General features: G+C 49.2%; 1 protein-coding gene across 2 annotated transcripts in view; it reads right to left on the bottom strand.

Annotated features, from left to right (window-relative positions):
* Nucleotides 1–15,600, bottom strand: part of CORO2A (coronin 2A) — a 115,666-nt gene that overhangs the window by 68,040 nt on the left and 32,026 nt on the right. The window lies entirely within an intron of this gene.

The following is a 15,600-nucleotide window of genomic DNA, read 5'->3' as shown; positions in this document are numbered from 1 at the left end:
CTGCTCCTCACTTCCCTCCCCGCCGCCCCTTAACAGCTGTTTGGCAGCGCTTAGGACTTTCCGGGAGGGAGGAGGAGGAGCAGGGATGCGGTGCACTCAGGAGAGGAGGCGGATAACAGGTGGGGCAGGGATGGAATGGGGGCAGTGCAGGGGTGGGGCCCCCACCAGGCAGAGGGAAAGTCGATGCCTATGCCCTGGCGGTTCTGGTCAGCACCACCAGCCGGGCCATTAAAGGTCTGGTCGGCAGTGCTGTGGCGTTAAGGCAGGCTATTCCCTACCTGTTCTGGCACCACGCTGCGCTCCAGAAACAGCCAGCAGGTCCGACTCCTAGACGGGGGAGTGGGGGGTCTCCGCGCGCTGCCCCCACCCCAAGCACTGGCTCTGCACTGCACTCCTGCCCCCACCCCCCGCCTACTACTACCAGACCTGCTGGCTGCTTCCAGGGCGCGTGTGATGCAGGGTCAGGACAGGCAGGGAGCCTGCCTTAGCCCCGCTGCACCGCTGACCAGGAGCCACCCAAGGTAAGCCTGCCCCCCCAAGCCCCTGCCCCTGCCCCTGCCCCAGCCCTGAGCCCCCTCCTGCACTCCAAGCCCCTTATTCCCAGCCCCACCCCACAGCCTGCACCCCCTCCCACCCCCCAACCTCCTGCCCCAGCCCTGAGCCCTCCTGCACCCCAGAGCCCACAGCCCCAGCCCAGAGCCCTGACCCCTCCCACACCCCAACCCCTGCACCAACCTGAGCCCCTCCTGCCCCCAACCCCTCAGTCCCAGCCCCACCCCAGAGCCTGCACCCTCCCACACCCCAATCCCTGCCCCAGCCCTGAGCCCCCAATCTGGAGCCCCTCCTGCCCCCCAACCCCCTCAGTCCCAGCCCCACCCCAGAGCCTGCACCCCCTCCCACACCCCAATCCCCTGCCCCAGCCCTGAGCCCCCCCAATCTGGAGCCCCCTCCTGCACCCCAAACCCCTCATTCCCAGCCCCACCCCAGAGCCTGCACCCTCCCACACCCCAACCTCCTGCCTCAACCTGCAGCCCTCCCACATTCCAAATCCTCAGCCCCACCCCAGCCTGGAGCCCTCCGCACCCCAACCCCCTGCCCCAGCCCAGTGAAAGTGAGTGAGGGTGGGGAAGAGCGAGCCATGGGGGGAGGGGGAATGTAGTGAGCGGGGGCGGGGCCTCGGGGAAGGGGCGGGGCTAGAGTGTTCGGTTTTGTGCAATTAGAAAGTTGACATGCACGCAGCAAGCCATGGGCGAGTGAGCCCTGCACGTGGGCTGAGTTCACTGAGAGCAGATGGCGGGCAGAGCAAGGAGACGAAAGCAGCAGCAATGACCATGCCTGGGGCTAGGCTCCATGCAGAAGTGGCTCCGGTATAACTTAAACCAGGTTTTAAAGCAATTCATTAAATGGCACAGAGTGCTGTGTGGACATGCGAATACATTACGCTCCGCTTACTGGGTTTAGCGTCATGTGTTCACCAGTGTGACTGGGAAGGAATCTGTAACAGTGGCCCTGTAATTAGCCAGGGTTAAACCCATGTGAGAGAATCCACAGGGGGTTCACACCAGTTTAACAAAATGTGTGTAAAAACACACCTGTAGATAAACTAGGGTGTGAAACAGCGAGGATCTGCTGTGGAGGGGATTTCTGAAATGGGTGTAATCAGATTCTGGCAGCAAGTCCTTTCCAAGATAGTGAGGCAACCAAGAAAACAATCCCTCTTAGTTGTGATGCCAACTGAAACTCAGAGTCCCAGAAAGAGAGAGACTGAAACCACACCACAAATGCCTCCAGTGCTGCCAATTTAAGAGCTACACTCCTGCTCCCCCTCCTGCAATAAGCCCTGAGATAAGAGAACCAATTGCTCCAGGCCAGGCACAATTAGGACCAGTACCTCAGTCCTCGGCACATCTGCCAGCGCAGTCCCAGACACTTCAAACCCAAAGTGGGCTGCCAGGGTTTGTCGCACACAGCCCAGGCACACCCCTCCCCGGGTGGGTGCGTGCAGCAGTCCTTCCCTACCGGTTTGCTTCTCCTTGGGAATGGAAACCATTCCCTGCAGGCTGCTCTCACATGCTTCTGGCAAAAACCAATCAGCCAAGGGCTGCACTGCACATGTTACAACACAGCCTGTTTCGCATGCAACCACTTACCATCTCCTTTGAGGTGGGACCGGCTGGGAGGACAAGGAGGAAGTGTTTATGGATCTTACTGGCTTTTACCTTCTGTCCATCTCTGGAAGGCAACAATATCATGGGCTAAAATAAAAAAAACACAGTCTAAAAGCAAGGAGCTTAGTAAGGCATCCTGAGAGTGCACTGCCTGTGTGTCTGTGGTGTGTACCAGCCTGCATGTGTGTGTGTGTGTGTGTGTCTGTGTGCAAGCCAAGAGCGAAAGGGGAACCTGACATGCTGGCTGGGAGGGCGTGGCCTAGTGCCTTCCCTCCCTGCCAGTCAGGTAACCAGGCTGTGCTGTCAGCCCTGCCTGTTTCCCTCTGGCCTCAGGGATCGGCTCCTTCTGTGACTAACTAGCCTCCCAGCTACTCCCACAGACTGCTGCTAAAGATTTACACTGGTGGTTCCCTAAAGCAGAATAAGCCTGTTTCCTTTGCAGTGCATGGCACACGAGTAATGCAACTGAAGCTTCAAGAGAGGATATTTCCCCCCACACACACCCCTTTCATTTGCATGCGGGCATGGAAAAGTCCCGTCCCCTCTTGATCACTCTGTTGGAGGGGGGACCCATGGCGGATTATGGTGAAAGCCTGTGAAGTGTTGCTGCTGCACAAGCTGCACCCTGCTGTCCTGTCTCAAGGGCTTCAGGCACCTTTGGGGCCCGCCATCTTAGCACCTGGTTATTCAACATCTGGTTATTCAACCAGGACTTGGCCAAAGCATCAGCTGGAATAGGAGTGCCTATATTTCAGTGGAAGCTAGGTAATGCCTGTTACTGAGGAAGTCTTTCCTTGTTTGTCCTTATTAAATAAGGGTTAGCACACAGACAGTGCTTCTCATCCACAAAGCACTTTACTAATATCAGCATCATTCAGGGCGACATCCCTGTGATTGACTCAGTTGTCCTGCAGAATACAGCGACATCATCAGAAAGAAATGGAGGGGGGGGGAGGGCAGGTGCTACTTTTTACGGCTTCAAAGCAACTCTGCCCATTGCGAGTCTGGAACATTTTACACGACATGCTCCCCAAGGTAGAGTCTTTAGTGGGTTGTAAAGCAAGTCACCCAAGAGAAGCTGTAACATGGCTTTCCAGTCAGCCTGTGAAACGGGCCTCGCAAGGGAGGGGGCTCCCAAACAATACACTGGAACCAGTCAGGAGAACTAGGATACAAAAAACTGGGGTAAGTAAAAAATACAGCATAGCAAAACCCAGTGTTGCCAGCTCTTGAGATATTTGGTATTTCCCTTAAAGCCCCAGCTCATGGAGTCAAGTGATATAATGAGACTCTAGGCTTCCATTAAAGAAAAGTCCATCCCTAGCCGTTGTGTTTGCGGTGAAAACTTGAAAAGATGATGTACGTGCAACCTAATGGCTTAGAAATCAAAAGAGAAAAAAAGAACCCCAAATCCAGTCTTTCTTGGAAAAATCTTATAGTTTTTAGGCCATCCCAGGCCAATGGGGGATACGGGAAGCGGCACGGGCCGAGGGATGTGCTGGCCACGGCTTCCCGCAGCCCCCATTGGCCTGGAGCAGCGAACCGCAGCCAGTGGGAGCCGCGATCGGGCGAACCTGCCGACGCGGCAGGTAAACAAACTGGCCCGGCCCGCCAGGGTGCTTACCCTGACAAGCCGCATGCCAGAGGTTGCCGACCCCCGGACTAAAGCATTCAAAAGTCATGAGTCAGGCCACCAAAATCACGAGATTGGCCTAAAAACTATAAGATTTTTTCAAGAAAGACTGGATTTGGGGTTCTTTTTTACTCTTTTGATTTCTAAGCCATTAGGTTGCACTTACCCTGGAGAGCCACGTCAGAGGCTGCCGACCCCTGCTTTAGTCCAAATCCAAAGTTTCAGCTACATCCCACATATAATAAAGCACCCTGCCAGGAGATCCACGAGTAAAACAACAGCAGGGCAGTTCTGCAGAGCAAGGGAATGGATCACCTTAGTCACATACTGGTAAAATACTTTTATCCTTCAGAGCTATTGGTGGGGACCCCATTGCCCTCAGGTAAAGCAGGAAAGCACGTTCCTCCTGCCCTGGTGGGGGAGAAGAGGCAGGCCCCCAAAATCAATACAGTTAGCTACAGCTGGAAAGGTGCTTTTTGCAGTGAGGACACCTCTCTGCTACAAGCTGGGCTGAGACCACCCACAAACTCACTCATTTCACAACTCCTCCACCAGAGGGCAAGACTTTTAACGTGAACTGAAGTTAAACTGGTGACCTGGGAGTCCAAAGCTTTATAAACTATTCCTCTGGGGGTCCTAACCATCCCCTCCCCAAGGGAATTTATTTAGCTGAGATATGCAGGCTCCAGTCCCACTCAGACCTGCACAGCTGAGATTTACTTTCCAGGTAGAGTGAGCCAGACAATGACCCTGACAGTGTCCTGGAATGAGCACGGAGTGGCAAGTTCTGCTAGAAGGCACTTATTGCATGCAAACAGAACTCTCACTGGGCAGTAGCAGCTCACGGGCAAGAGTGATTTTCCCTGGTCCCTAGGGCTCTCAGGAGAAAGCAAGTCAGAATGGCTGGTAGGACCCTATCCCCAGCCTTGCAGATTTTCCATAAAGGTTTTTTATGGCGAAAACTAGCTGACAGCCTGTATGTGGCCCTGGGCTCAGAGAGATCCATCCAGCATGTGGGAGCTGCCTGTTCAAGGGCTCGGGGAGGATTCGTGGCAGGGAAGTCAGCAATGTAGTGGCTCAAGCAGTAATAATGAGATCTTTCTTTCCCTCCATGTTCAGTGAGTTAAAGGGCTGCATTAGTTGGCCCCAGAAGTGGAACTGGGGTAGCGTGCTGGGTAGGTGCGCTACAGAAACAGGAGCGCCAAAATGCCAGGAGGAAATGCGTTCTCATTTTATTTCCAGTTAGACCAAGAAGGGGCCGTCTTCAAGCTCTCCTGCGAATTCCAACCCCACTCTGCAGACTCAGCAGATGAAGCTAGAACTGAGGTAGCACCCACTGTTGGAGAGGCTTGTCAGGACCCAAACTGCACCTCTGCAAGTTTACCTGCTAGAAGAATGTTACAAACCCAGTGGGAGAATAGGAAGCAAAGGGAACAATTCGTCCCTAGGATAACTTCATCGGCTGCCACGGAGCTACACCAGGGAGGCCCTCACACTACACAGGCATTCAGCTAGACGGGTGTGTAACCTGACCATGATTTGAAGAGAGCTCTTGCTTCCCCAGGATCACTATTACACATGCTGCTTAAAGCAGCAGTCTCCTACTATCCGGTACATTGACAAACCCTTGCCATCTGCTCCCCCTCCATGCATATCATGTCACATTGCATAGGATGATAGCTCTGATAGCAGAAGCCCTATTGTGAAGAGAACAGCTGCAATAGCTGTAGGGTATGTGGGTCAACAGCCTTGGTGCAAACAGTTGCTGCTCTTGTGAGGAAGGTATGTGAGTTTCCCTTTCACATCTCCTCCTGTAAACTGGATAGTGCAGCATAGACTCAGAGACTTTCCGGCCAGAAGGGACCACCACGATCATCTCGTCTGACCTTTGCACGTTGCAGCAATATCCAACTTACTAGGCTAAGGCCCTGACAAAGCAAACACTGCTGCAAACAGGTAACTCACTGCCTGCAGGTGAGTCGTTCCAGTGACTCACAGTGTTAGCAGTAGTGGGACAAAGCACTTCCTCTTCAGTCAAACCCAGGTCAGCACTACAGGGCGTTCCTTGGAATAGCACCTGTCAGAATAGCCTAACGGATTAACTGGAAAGAAAAAGGTGGGAGGGTTTGTCAGTTTCACAGTTTCATCTGAGTAATTTTATGTACACTTCCTGCTCTCTGCTGTGCCTTCAGGAGAAAGCACAAGGCTGGAAAAAGGCAGATGGTGGCAATCTTTTAAAAATGTTACACCCTAGAGAGCTGCAGAGTGGATCTGAAGAAAGAAAGAAAAAAAGAAAAAGAAAAAGAAAAAAAAGACCATATTTAATTTTCCAAAGGAAAAAACACATGCAACTCCATACGTTTTGTAAACTGAGTGTACCTGACTGGAACCACTGTTAATGGCCACGAGACAGCATTTCCTGGTAGGACTCTGTTAACAGACACTTATCTGCTGAAATATAACTAGGCAGTCAAGAGAAAATGGGACAATGGATCATTTAGGAGCTGTAGTGGAGTAAACTTCCACTTCCCCTCTTCAGACAGGAAAGTCTGGGACTTATCTACATGATGGACACCAGAATCACTCTATCCGTTGTGATTCACCCTCTCCGCTATTTTGGTTTAGGTCTGAATGTGGATGCTCTTATTTTGGGATAACAGTGACTTTATACTGAATTACTTAAGTCAGTGAGGAGTTGACTTCATTTATATTACAATGGAGTAGACATTTTCATACTGAAATAAGAGAGTCCACATACCGACCTAAACTGAAATAACTGAGGGGGTGAATTGCAACTGTAATTCCAGTGCCGTTCTGCATGTGGACAAACCCTAAGACCTATTAACTAGGATTACAAGCCAAAGTGTTCAATAGTGCCTGTTAATACTGCTAATCACAGATATGCGCAGCATATGCTGGACAATCTATCTTACGTCTCATTGATCATGTCTAGGAGAACAGTTGGGAATTTAAAAAAAAAATTCATTGGAAAATACCAAGTTGTCAGGAAGATTTCTCAGGTCCAGGAGAGGTCAAAACAAAGGAGAGAGACCCACCTGAGAATACCCTGGTGGTTAGGACACTTAGCTGGAATGTGCGAGACCCAGATTCAAGTCCCTGCTCTGATCAGACAGTCTTGAATCTGGTTGGCCCATACCCCCGGGTGAGTGCCCTACCCCCAAGCTAGAGTCAGTCTCTCTGGCTCAATAACTATTTATACAGCAGGAGAACTTGAGGAACACTGCCATGATAGCCCAGTGGCTCTTGGTTTTGTTCCAATGCAAAACAAATGTCAAAACTTCAAAAATTGTCACACACTGGAATTCTTGTTTTCCAGTCACCTCCTAGGCTCCCTGTAAGGGCTGAACAAGGGCTGCTGAGAGGTGGGGAGAACTTCAGGGCTTGTCTGTGTGGAGACTTAGTGTGTGGCAAGCAGGGCTGTGACTCTCCTGGGCCCCATCCTGCTGGGCACTAAGGCTCTGTCTACACTGGACGTCCATCAGTAAAACTTCTGTCATTCAGGGGCGTGAAAAACACGCCCATGCACACCTGGAATGACAAAAGTTTTGCTGACAAAAAGCACCGGTGTGAACAGTGCTTTGTCGGCCGGAGAGCTCTCCTGCCAGCAAAGCTACCGCCGCTCGCTGGGGGTGGGAGAGCTCTCTCCTGGCTGGAACAGGCTGTCATGCATTAAAAGTTCCCTGGTACACTTTGACCTCTTGCTGTTTAGCAGCCTGTCAAAGTGCACTAGGGAACGTCTAGTGCGAGGCAGCAGGGTTCACACAGCCATGTAGTGCTCAGCCGGCTGGGGCGCTCTAGATTCACGTCCTGCCTTGCCACACATTAAGTCTCCACATAGACAAGCCCTGCGAAGTCCACAGCTCACATCCAGGATTTGCTGCTGACTAAAAGATTATGGAATAATCAGACCATTTGAAGCTACCGGCCTCTGCAGCCAGACAGAAATAAAGGTTCCAGGGTGTGAGAGATACAACACAACAGCAACAGAAAGAAGCCTGTATCTTCATTAGCCTGTGTCTCTCACACTGCCTTTAAACCTTGCTTCTCTGCTCAGGAACACTGTCTGATAGCTGTTCAAGTGCAAAAAGGGTGGGTTTTTTAATTGACAAACAAACCTCATGGACATTTCCAATTGTGCATCCATCTGTCCCAGGACAGTCAGATCCTCTGTCCCCACCTCCCCAGAGAGTCTCCTCAGCCCACATTATAACCTGGCTGACTGAAAGGAAAGGACAGCACGGCAACCCACCAGTGGCTGACGTAGTGAAGGGCACTGCCTGTGGGAGCCTGTTCTCAGTGGTGTAATGTGTCCTTTTGCTGGCAGAGGGTCTTGCACAGGAAATAGGCAGCTCTTGGCCAGGGGAATGAGTGCTGTGTGTATCTCCCCACGTCGGGTTGGGGCTCTGAAGTGAGCCATCTGCCTCTTTGCTTTTCTGTGACGACAAGCACGAGAGCAGGGGTCAGCAACATTTCAGAAGAGCTGCGCCGAGTCTTGATTTATTCACTCTGATGTAAGGTTTCGCGTGCAGGTCATACATTTTAATGTTTTTAGAAGGTCTCTTTCTAGAAGTCTATAATATATAACTAAACTATTGTTATATGTAAAGTAAATAGGGTTTTTTTAAATGTTTAAAGAAGCTTCACTTAAAATTAAATTAAAATGCAGAGCCCCCGGACCGGTGGCCAGGACCTGGGCAGTGTGAGTGCCACTGAAAAGCAGCTCGCGTGCCGCCTTCGGCACCCGTGCCATAGGCTGCCTACACCTGCACTAGAGCCTCACTGAGCTGAAGCTGCAGCAGCTCGTGTGCTCGCACAAGTGCTACACACCAAGAGGAATCTGCATGATCCCTATTTCAAGGACTATTAGACCTTGATCATTTCAAGCCTTTCCTACATGCATCATTCAAAGCCAGGTTCTGCCCAAGGGGAAAGGTCACCATGTGCAGAACAACCCATCATAAATAAAACCAAGGGTCTGACCTCAGGGCAGCATTTGCTTTCCATTACAGGAGAATAGCAGAGTGGGGTGCTCCCCTGCTAATGGAATCAGCTGAGCAGAGAACCAGGAACTGCAGAAGCAATACTTGACCCAGCCTTTTCCCCAGAGTCTGAATAAATCAGATGTAGTTTTTATGCATTAAATGCCAAGAGCAAACCATTTAGCCCAGCTGTTCACAATGCACTGTATTCCCTCTGTGCCAAGCAGGCTTCTGCTTGAATCTTTCCCCTGTCCTAAAAACCTACCAGAGGAGGCTGCAGCACCAGCACAACTAACACACCTACCAGAATTAGCAGAAGGGGAAGATTTCACTAATTCTCTAATGCCCAGAACGGACCATTACAGCCTTAGGCTTCGCTAACAGGCTTAGTCGCCTTTTCAGGCTGATCAGCTCTTCTGAACAGGGGTTATCATCTTTCTGGGCCTCAGCTCCCCAACTCTGAACTGGGGCCAACGATCCAATGTTGTGTCTGTAGCGTGTGAGCGCTTTGGGACGGGGACTGTCTCTTTCTGTGTGTGTGCAAGGCCCAGGTGCTCCTGTGATACAACCCTCCAGAATAACGCACAGTTCTCCTTGCCAAACAAATGCTTTTGCATAGGTTCTCTTTTAAAAAAAAAAAATCACGGGACTCTCGAGCCCCAGCCAGCCACTCCCCACCAACATGCTGGCTTGAGCACAGGCTGCAGAGAAAGGGATAAGGGAGTGATTGCTGTGCCAAACACTACCGGAGAAGCAGGAAAACAGAAAGGACTTCTCTTTAAAAAATTAAAATATCATTAAAAGTCCCTGGTGGATGGTTTTCTGCTCATGAGCTAGCCACACATGCCAGAAGTCTCATGACATGTGTGAATCTGTGAGGAGTCACCCTCCTAGCCTGAAACACTCATCTCAAATTGTTCTCTCTCCACTATTTCTCTTCTGTTCCCTACAGTCAGTTTCCTTCTGGAGCAAGAAGGAGCATGTCTGGGGAGTCTGATAGCTGTCTGTTGGCACAGAGTGTTGATTCTTTGTGCATGTCCCAACTCTTGATTTCAGTGTCTCCATTGTAAAGAAGCTGTGGATGGACACTCCGCCTGTCAAGGAGAACATGGCTAGCTCACTGCAGCATTAAACAGTGTGGCTGCTGAAACGGCCAGAGGGATTGATACAAAGCAGTGTGGGGCACTTTCTCACCTTCTCCAGGGCTCTGCTCCCTGTCCTACTGAACTAGGATCAAAGCATGGCTTTAGCTCTTCATGGTCCCATGTAGCACTGACAACAGGTCACTGGGCAAACCCCTTCTCTGTACTGTTGGGGAAAGCGTGTTAGCATTTTGCTAGCAAAAATCACGTTCAAGCAAACTTCACCTGAAAGGCCCTACTATAAGCATATGGCTCACACTAGCATCACTTCCCGGGCCCATGCAGACTTGGCCAGAAAGATCCCAGCATGGGAAAAATCTCTGCAAGCTCCAGTTCACGCGTAATAGTTACCCAACAAAGGGACCGGGAGGCAAAGGGTGGGCAGGTTCTGCACTTCACGACACCAACACAGCCCACGGATAAGATGGGAGTGAGGGCACAACTCGGCCAGGATGTTAATAAACGTGAGCACAGGCTTCCTGCTTGTAATGGCTTTGACTTAAAGTCTTACTCAGCTGAAGCAGGAAATTTCGGCAATAAAAATAACTTCTAAAAATCTTTCACAATTTCTTCTGAAATGTCTCTTTTCTCCCATGAGGGCAAAGCTTAAGGGCCAGCCCCCCTAAGGCCACAGATTCCCCAAGATACCTGGCAACGTGTGGTACACAGTGGGGTAAGTATGGACCCTGGGATTAAGAGAGGGGTTTTCAAGGCAGTTTAGAGGAGACAGACATGCATCTTTCATAGAAATGCATGGAAGAGCTATATCTTACTCCCCACACTCGTTTGTAAATCTCAAACCTAGACTATTTCATCCCAGATTCTGGTCCATATAACACAGAACCGAGGCTTAGATGTATGCAGAGCACATCATTCACTCAATCAGGACAATGATATAAACATGGCAGTAGTACAGTAAGCAGCGAGAGAGGGTTATCTTGGTATGCTGGCGGCAGCTGCCTTGCAATGCCTTCTAGTTAAAAGTAACCAATGCTGTTTTTTTATTTGTCTATCCCATCTGCCCTCGCTTGGCATCAGTTCTCATGAAAATGAACAGCACTCAGCTAGCAAAGCCAATTTACCTTGGGCAAATACTTTCCAATACATAAACCAAATACACAATCAATCAATAGGGAATATATACTCTCTTTCCTGTCCAGTCCTTTCCTTTGGGCTTTTGGAAGATAGCACAGCGAGGGCTCATGCAGGCCATGGAACAAATTCAGTTCTGCCCCTGAAGTCAATGGTGTGGCATGTGCTTAACTGAGCAGAATTTGACGCAGTGTGTTGTCCTCACTAACCCCTCTTCAAATATTATCATTAGAGAGTTTTATAGTCAGAATTATGGTGCAGAAATGTCTTCAGCCTTGTCATTCCCTACACCCTGTGCACCCTCCCAACGCCCCTACAGCTACCCCCATCATAAGAGGAATCATATGAGAGAAAGAATTTACCTTCTCCAGCTACATTCTGCACTTGGGCCCCGATTCAGGAAAGCACCTAGGCACATGTCATTGCAGTCAATTAGGCTTAAGCATGTGCTTAAAGTTAAGCAGGTGCTTCAGTGCCTTGCTGAATTAACACTTATGGCAGCCACTTCCCTACTTTCCCTCATATCCTCCCCCACTACACAGTCTCACACGTGTAAGACACTGGCTAGCAGGCTGGAGTCCCCCAGCCCACCCCCACCTGGCTCACAGAGGAGAAAAGCCCTTCTAGTACTAGCAGCTAATGGAGATCTCAAGCTGTAAAGCTGACCTGGAGTGACTCCCCTGAATCCACAGAGTGGAACTGGCGCAAGAGCAGCATAAAGCCTTCCATGAGGTAGCCCCTGGCTCCTCTCACTCACTGCTGTCTGTGTCCCTGTCACATGCACACAGAGCCCTTGCCTCCCACTGGCAAAACCTTGCTGGCCACAGAGGCTGCTGCTGCCTACCAGCTGCTATGGCCACTCCTCAGTTAGAAAACCCTTCCAGCACGAGTTTGATCCAGCTCTTCCTCAGAGTAGTTTATCTTTCGCCGTCAGCACTGTCTTGCTCTCAGGTGGGTGAACACAGTCAACTGTTCTGGTTCCCAGTGTAAAATGAGCAGGGCCGATACAAAGCCGGTACAAATTACCGGGGCCCAGCGGTCCGGAAGGGGCCCAGGGCCTGGCTTTGTCGGCCCTGTTTAGCCAGTCCGCCCTTGCTGGGGGGCCCAAAATTTTTTTCACTGGGGCCCGAACCCACTCTCGGCAGCCCTGAAAATGAGGATGTCATCAGGCAGTCAGCAGAGAGAGGGATCCTCAAGGCAAATTCTCCCCCTCTCTCCTGTCCTCTCCTGCTTAACGGCCTCCGGTTTGTACTGAACTCCTTCCAGAAAGGCGTACACCATTAAATGAAAGCAAAACTCTTGTTCTTGAGCTCATCTGGGCAAGCTGCCCAGTTCTGATTAATTGTATTAGAAGCAGCCTATTTGAAGCAAGGGAGAGTGGGCCTTTGGGCAGAGCAGCCTGAAGTATTCCACAAAATCTCAGGGAGGTTGAATTATTATTGTATTAAAGCCACAGAGCGCGTCTTTAGGCAACAGCAGGGTATGCTCTGCAGTGCCTTCTACAGGGGTCTGGTTAGAAGGACCTACTGTCATTCCAGGCATTCTGGACCCACCAGACTGCGGAGCAGGAAAGAGGGTCCCTGCCATACAGAGCTCCTCTTGGAACTACTCCTCTGGAGTACTTCTGTCCTTACAGTGCCCACTTTCTTTACAACACTGCTGCTGTGCTTGAGACTACAAGGCCAGGGCTGCCTGTAGAGTGATAGTGGAAAGGAGGTGACCAGATCTTAGAGAGAAAAACGGCCCAGGACATTTTAACAGCCTGCTAAAAATACAAATGGAACCCTACCCAAAGTAGGTCAGGTACCATGAGTGTGACCAGGCTGGCAGAAAAGGGGAACAGTCAGCTATTCTGAGCCCAGGCAGGTGGAGGGCTGTGTATTCCATGGCTGAGCATAGGGCCTAAATGGCTTTGCAAACATCGACATGGAGACTTAACATCTCTGCAATAAACATGTTCTACGAAAATGGTTCTGATAATAATACTTCCCAAGTCCTGTGTGTATTCAGCACATGATGACATCATGGGCCTGATCCAGATCTCATCACCTTCAATGGGAGCTGGGGCAGACCCTGTGCACAAGAGCTTATATGCAATAAAAGTGACGTGACATACATATGTGCATGGTACTGGCCAAACACTGGGCCAGCGGCACCACTGCCTGACTCCAATCCTATGCCAGAGTAACCACTTCAACAGTTAGACTGGTGTAAAACCAGAACAATGCTTTGGTCAACCAAAACCAATGTAGTCAGAGATACAGTAGAACCTCAGAGTTACGAACTGATCGGTCAACCACACGCCTCATTTGGAACCGGAAGTAAGCAATCAGGCAGCAGCAGAGACCAAAAAATCAAATCCAGTACAGTACCGTGTTAAACGAACTACTAAAAAAATAATGGGAAAGTTTAAAAAAAGATTTGACAAGGGAACTGTGTTTGTTTCATTTAAACTAAGATGGTTAAAAGCAGCATTTTTCTTCTACATAGGAAAGTTTCAAAGCTATATTAAGCCAATGTTCATTGTACAATTTTGAAACAACCACCATAGCGTTTTGTTCAGGGTTACGAACATTTCAGAGTTATGAACAACCTCCATTCTCGAGGAGTTTGTAACTCTGAGGTTCTACTATACTGGCCAAACTCTCCTCTCATTGGCATCAGTGTAATCCCATTGATTTAACTGGGGTTGCATCTGTCCAAATAAGAGCAGAATTTGGCCCACTTCCTGGCAAGTGTTCCCATCATTCCCGCTGGCAGCTCTGCAGAATCGGGGTGCCAGTGTGCTAAGAGACAATAAAACAAACAACGCAGCTATTTCAACAAGGAAGCTGCTGACAAGCTGAGTTCTGATTGGTTCCCTGTCAAACAGTCTGAACCCAATCCAGGTAGCGAGCTGGATAGGTTGTAGGGCCTGATCCAGTGCCCAATGAAATCAATGGAATGACTCACACCCGCTCCAGTGGGTTTTGGATCAGGAGCTGCGCGAATGAAGTTAGCAAAGCCTCCCTTAGAACTGGTCCAGTCTACACCGCACAAAGTAGATGCAGGGACAGGCCGGGTTGAACTGGAGTTTACTCTGGCTTGGAAAGGGCTCTGTATTTGCCTGTGTATATCACTCACATCGCTCTGAAAAGGGACCCTTGTCATCAGCCCTGCTATTCCGCACTAGCTGGCTGGTAAGCTCATGGAGAGTACGGCAGTTGTGAGGGAATCCTAAGCCCCGGGGTTGACTGCATACACTACAGTGGCCTGGCTTGTTGTTCACCATTATGTATCTGAGGTGCACATTTTCCTCTATCTCTCACCAGTGAACAGATTGAATCCTAAGGATAAACAATGTTAACAAAGGTTTAAGAAAATGTATTTTCCCATTGCCATCACATCAGGCACTGGGCCAAGCCCAGTTACCTTTATCCTGAGCAGTTTCAAGAGACTAGAATCACACGTTACTTACACCAACACAGTGCACCAAGTGCTGGAGTGGAACTAAATTGGAATAACCCCACTGAAGTCAGACGGTCACCGATGTAACTGAGAACAGAATCTGGCCCCAGGCCAATAATCTCAGTATTTCATGTCTGCTTCCTTGTTCTTTTTTAGTTCATTGTCAGATTTTCATATTTAATTTAAGGTGGATATTTTATCCTATATAATTCAGATTAATCTGGCAACCAGTCTGGTCAATCTTTCTTTAAGGCCCATACAAGGTTTTTTTGTGGATTCTGTATCTCAATACCATGCATTTTAAGAATCTGTCTGAAGATACTTGATCCCTGTTGAGCATTTTGAAATATCGACAACTCATCCCAGCTTTGCCTTCTCCCCACCCACAATCAGTAAGAGTTTGCATGAGTTGGGGCATTCAGAAAAAGGCAGAAGAATGCTAATATATGAACTACATGTATTTAATATTTGCAATATGAATCAATAACAATGGGGGGTATGAGGAGGGGGTGGGGGGCATATCACAGACCTCAATTTTCTTTTGATACAGTGACCTCTCTTTTTAATGTGAAAAATATTCAAATTATAAATAATTTAATGTATTCAATAAAATTATAGCGACAAAGAGTCCTGTGGCACCTTATAGACTAACAGACATATTGGAGCATAAGCTTTTGTGGGTGAATACCCCATGCGTCTGACGAAGTGGGTATTCACCCACGAAAGCTTATGCTCCAATACGTCCGTTACTCTATAAGGTGCCACAGGACTCTGTCGCTTTTTACAGATCCAGACTAACACGGCTACCCCTCTGATAATAAAATTATAGTTGTTATAATTTTAACCATATGCTTCATTTTAGACTCATTATAAATGACTACTAGTGATCTCTCTCATCCAAATGGTAGTTCAGTGTCCAGATATGAGTGACACAGGTCACCACTTGTCATGACTATTTTTCTCTGCAAATACTAAAGCTGACTTTGCCAGGTCATTGCAACACAACCCAATACACCTCCTTAAAAAGAACAGGAGTACTTGTGGCACCTTAGAGACTAACATTTATTTGAGCATAAGCTTTCGTGGACTACAGCCCACTTAATCAGATGCATAGAATG

The sequence above is a fragment of the Mauremys reevesii genome, linkage group 6, assembly GCF_016161935.1.
Source record: "Mauremys reevesii isolate NIE-2019 linkage group 6, ASM1616193v1, whole genome shotgun sequence".
In the NCBI taxonomy this organism is placed as follows: domain Eukaryota; kingdom Metazoa; phylum Chordata; order Testudines; family Geoemydidae; genus Mauremys; species Mauremys reevesii.
This window is presented reverse-complemented; position numbering and strand designations above follow the sequence as displayed.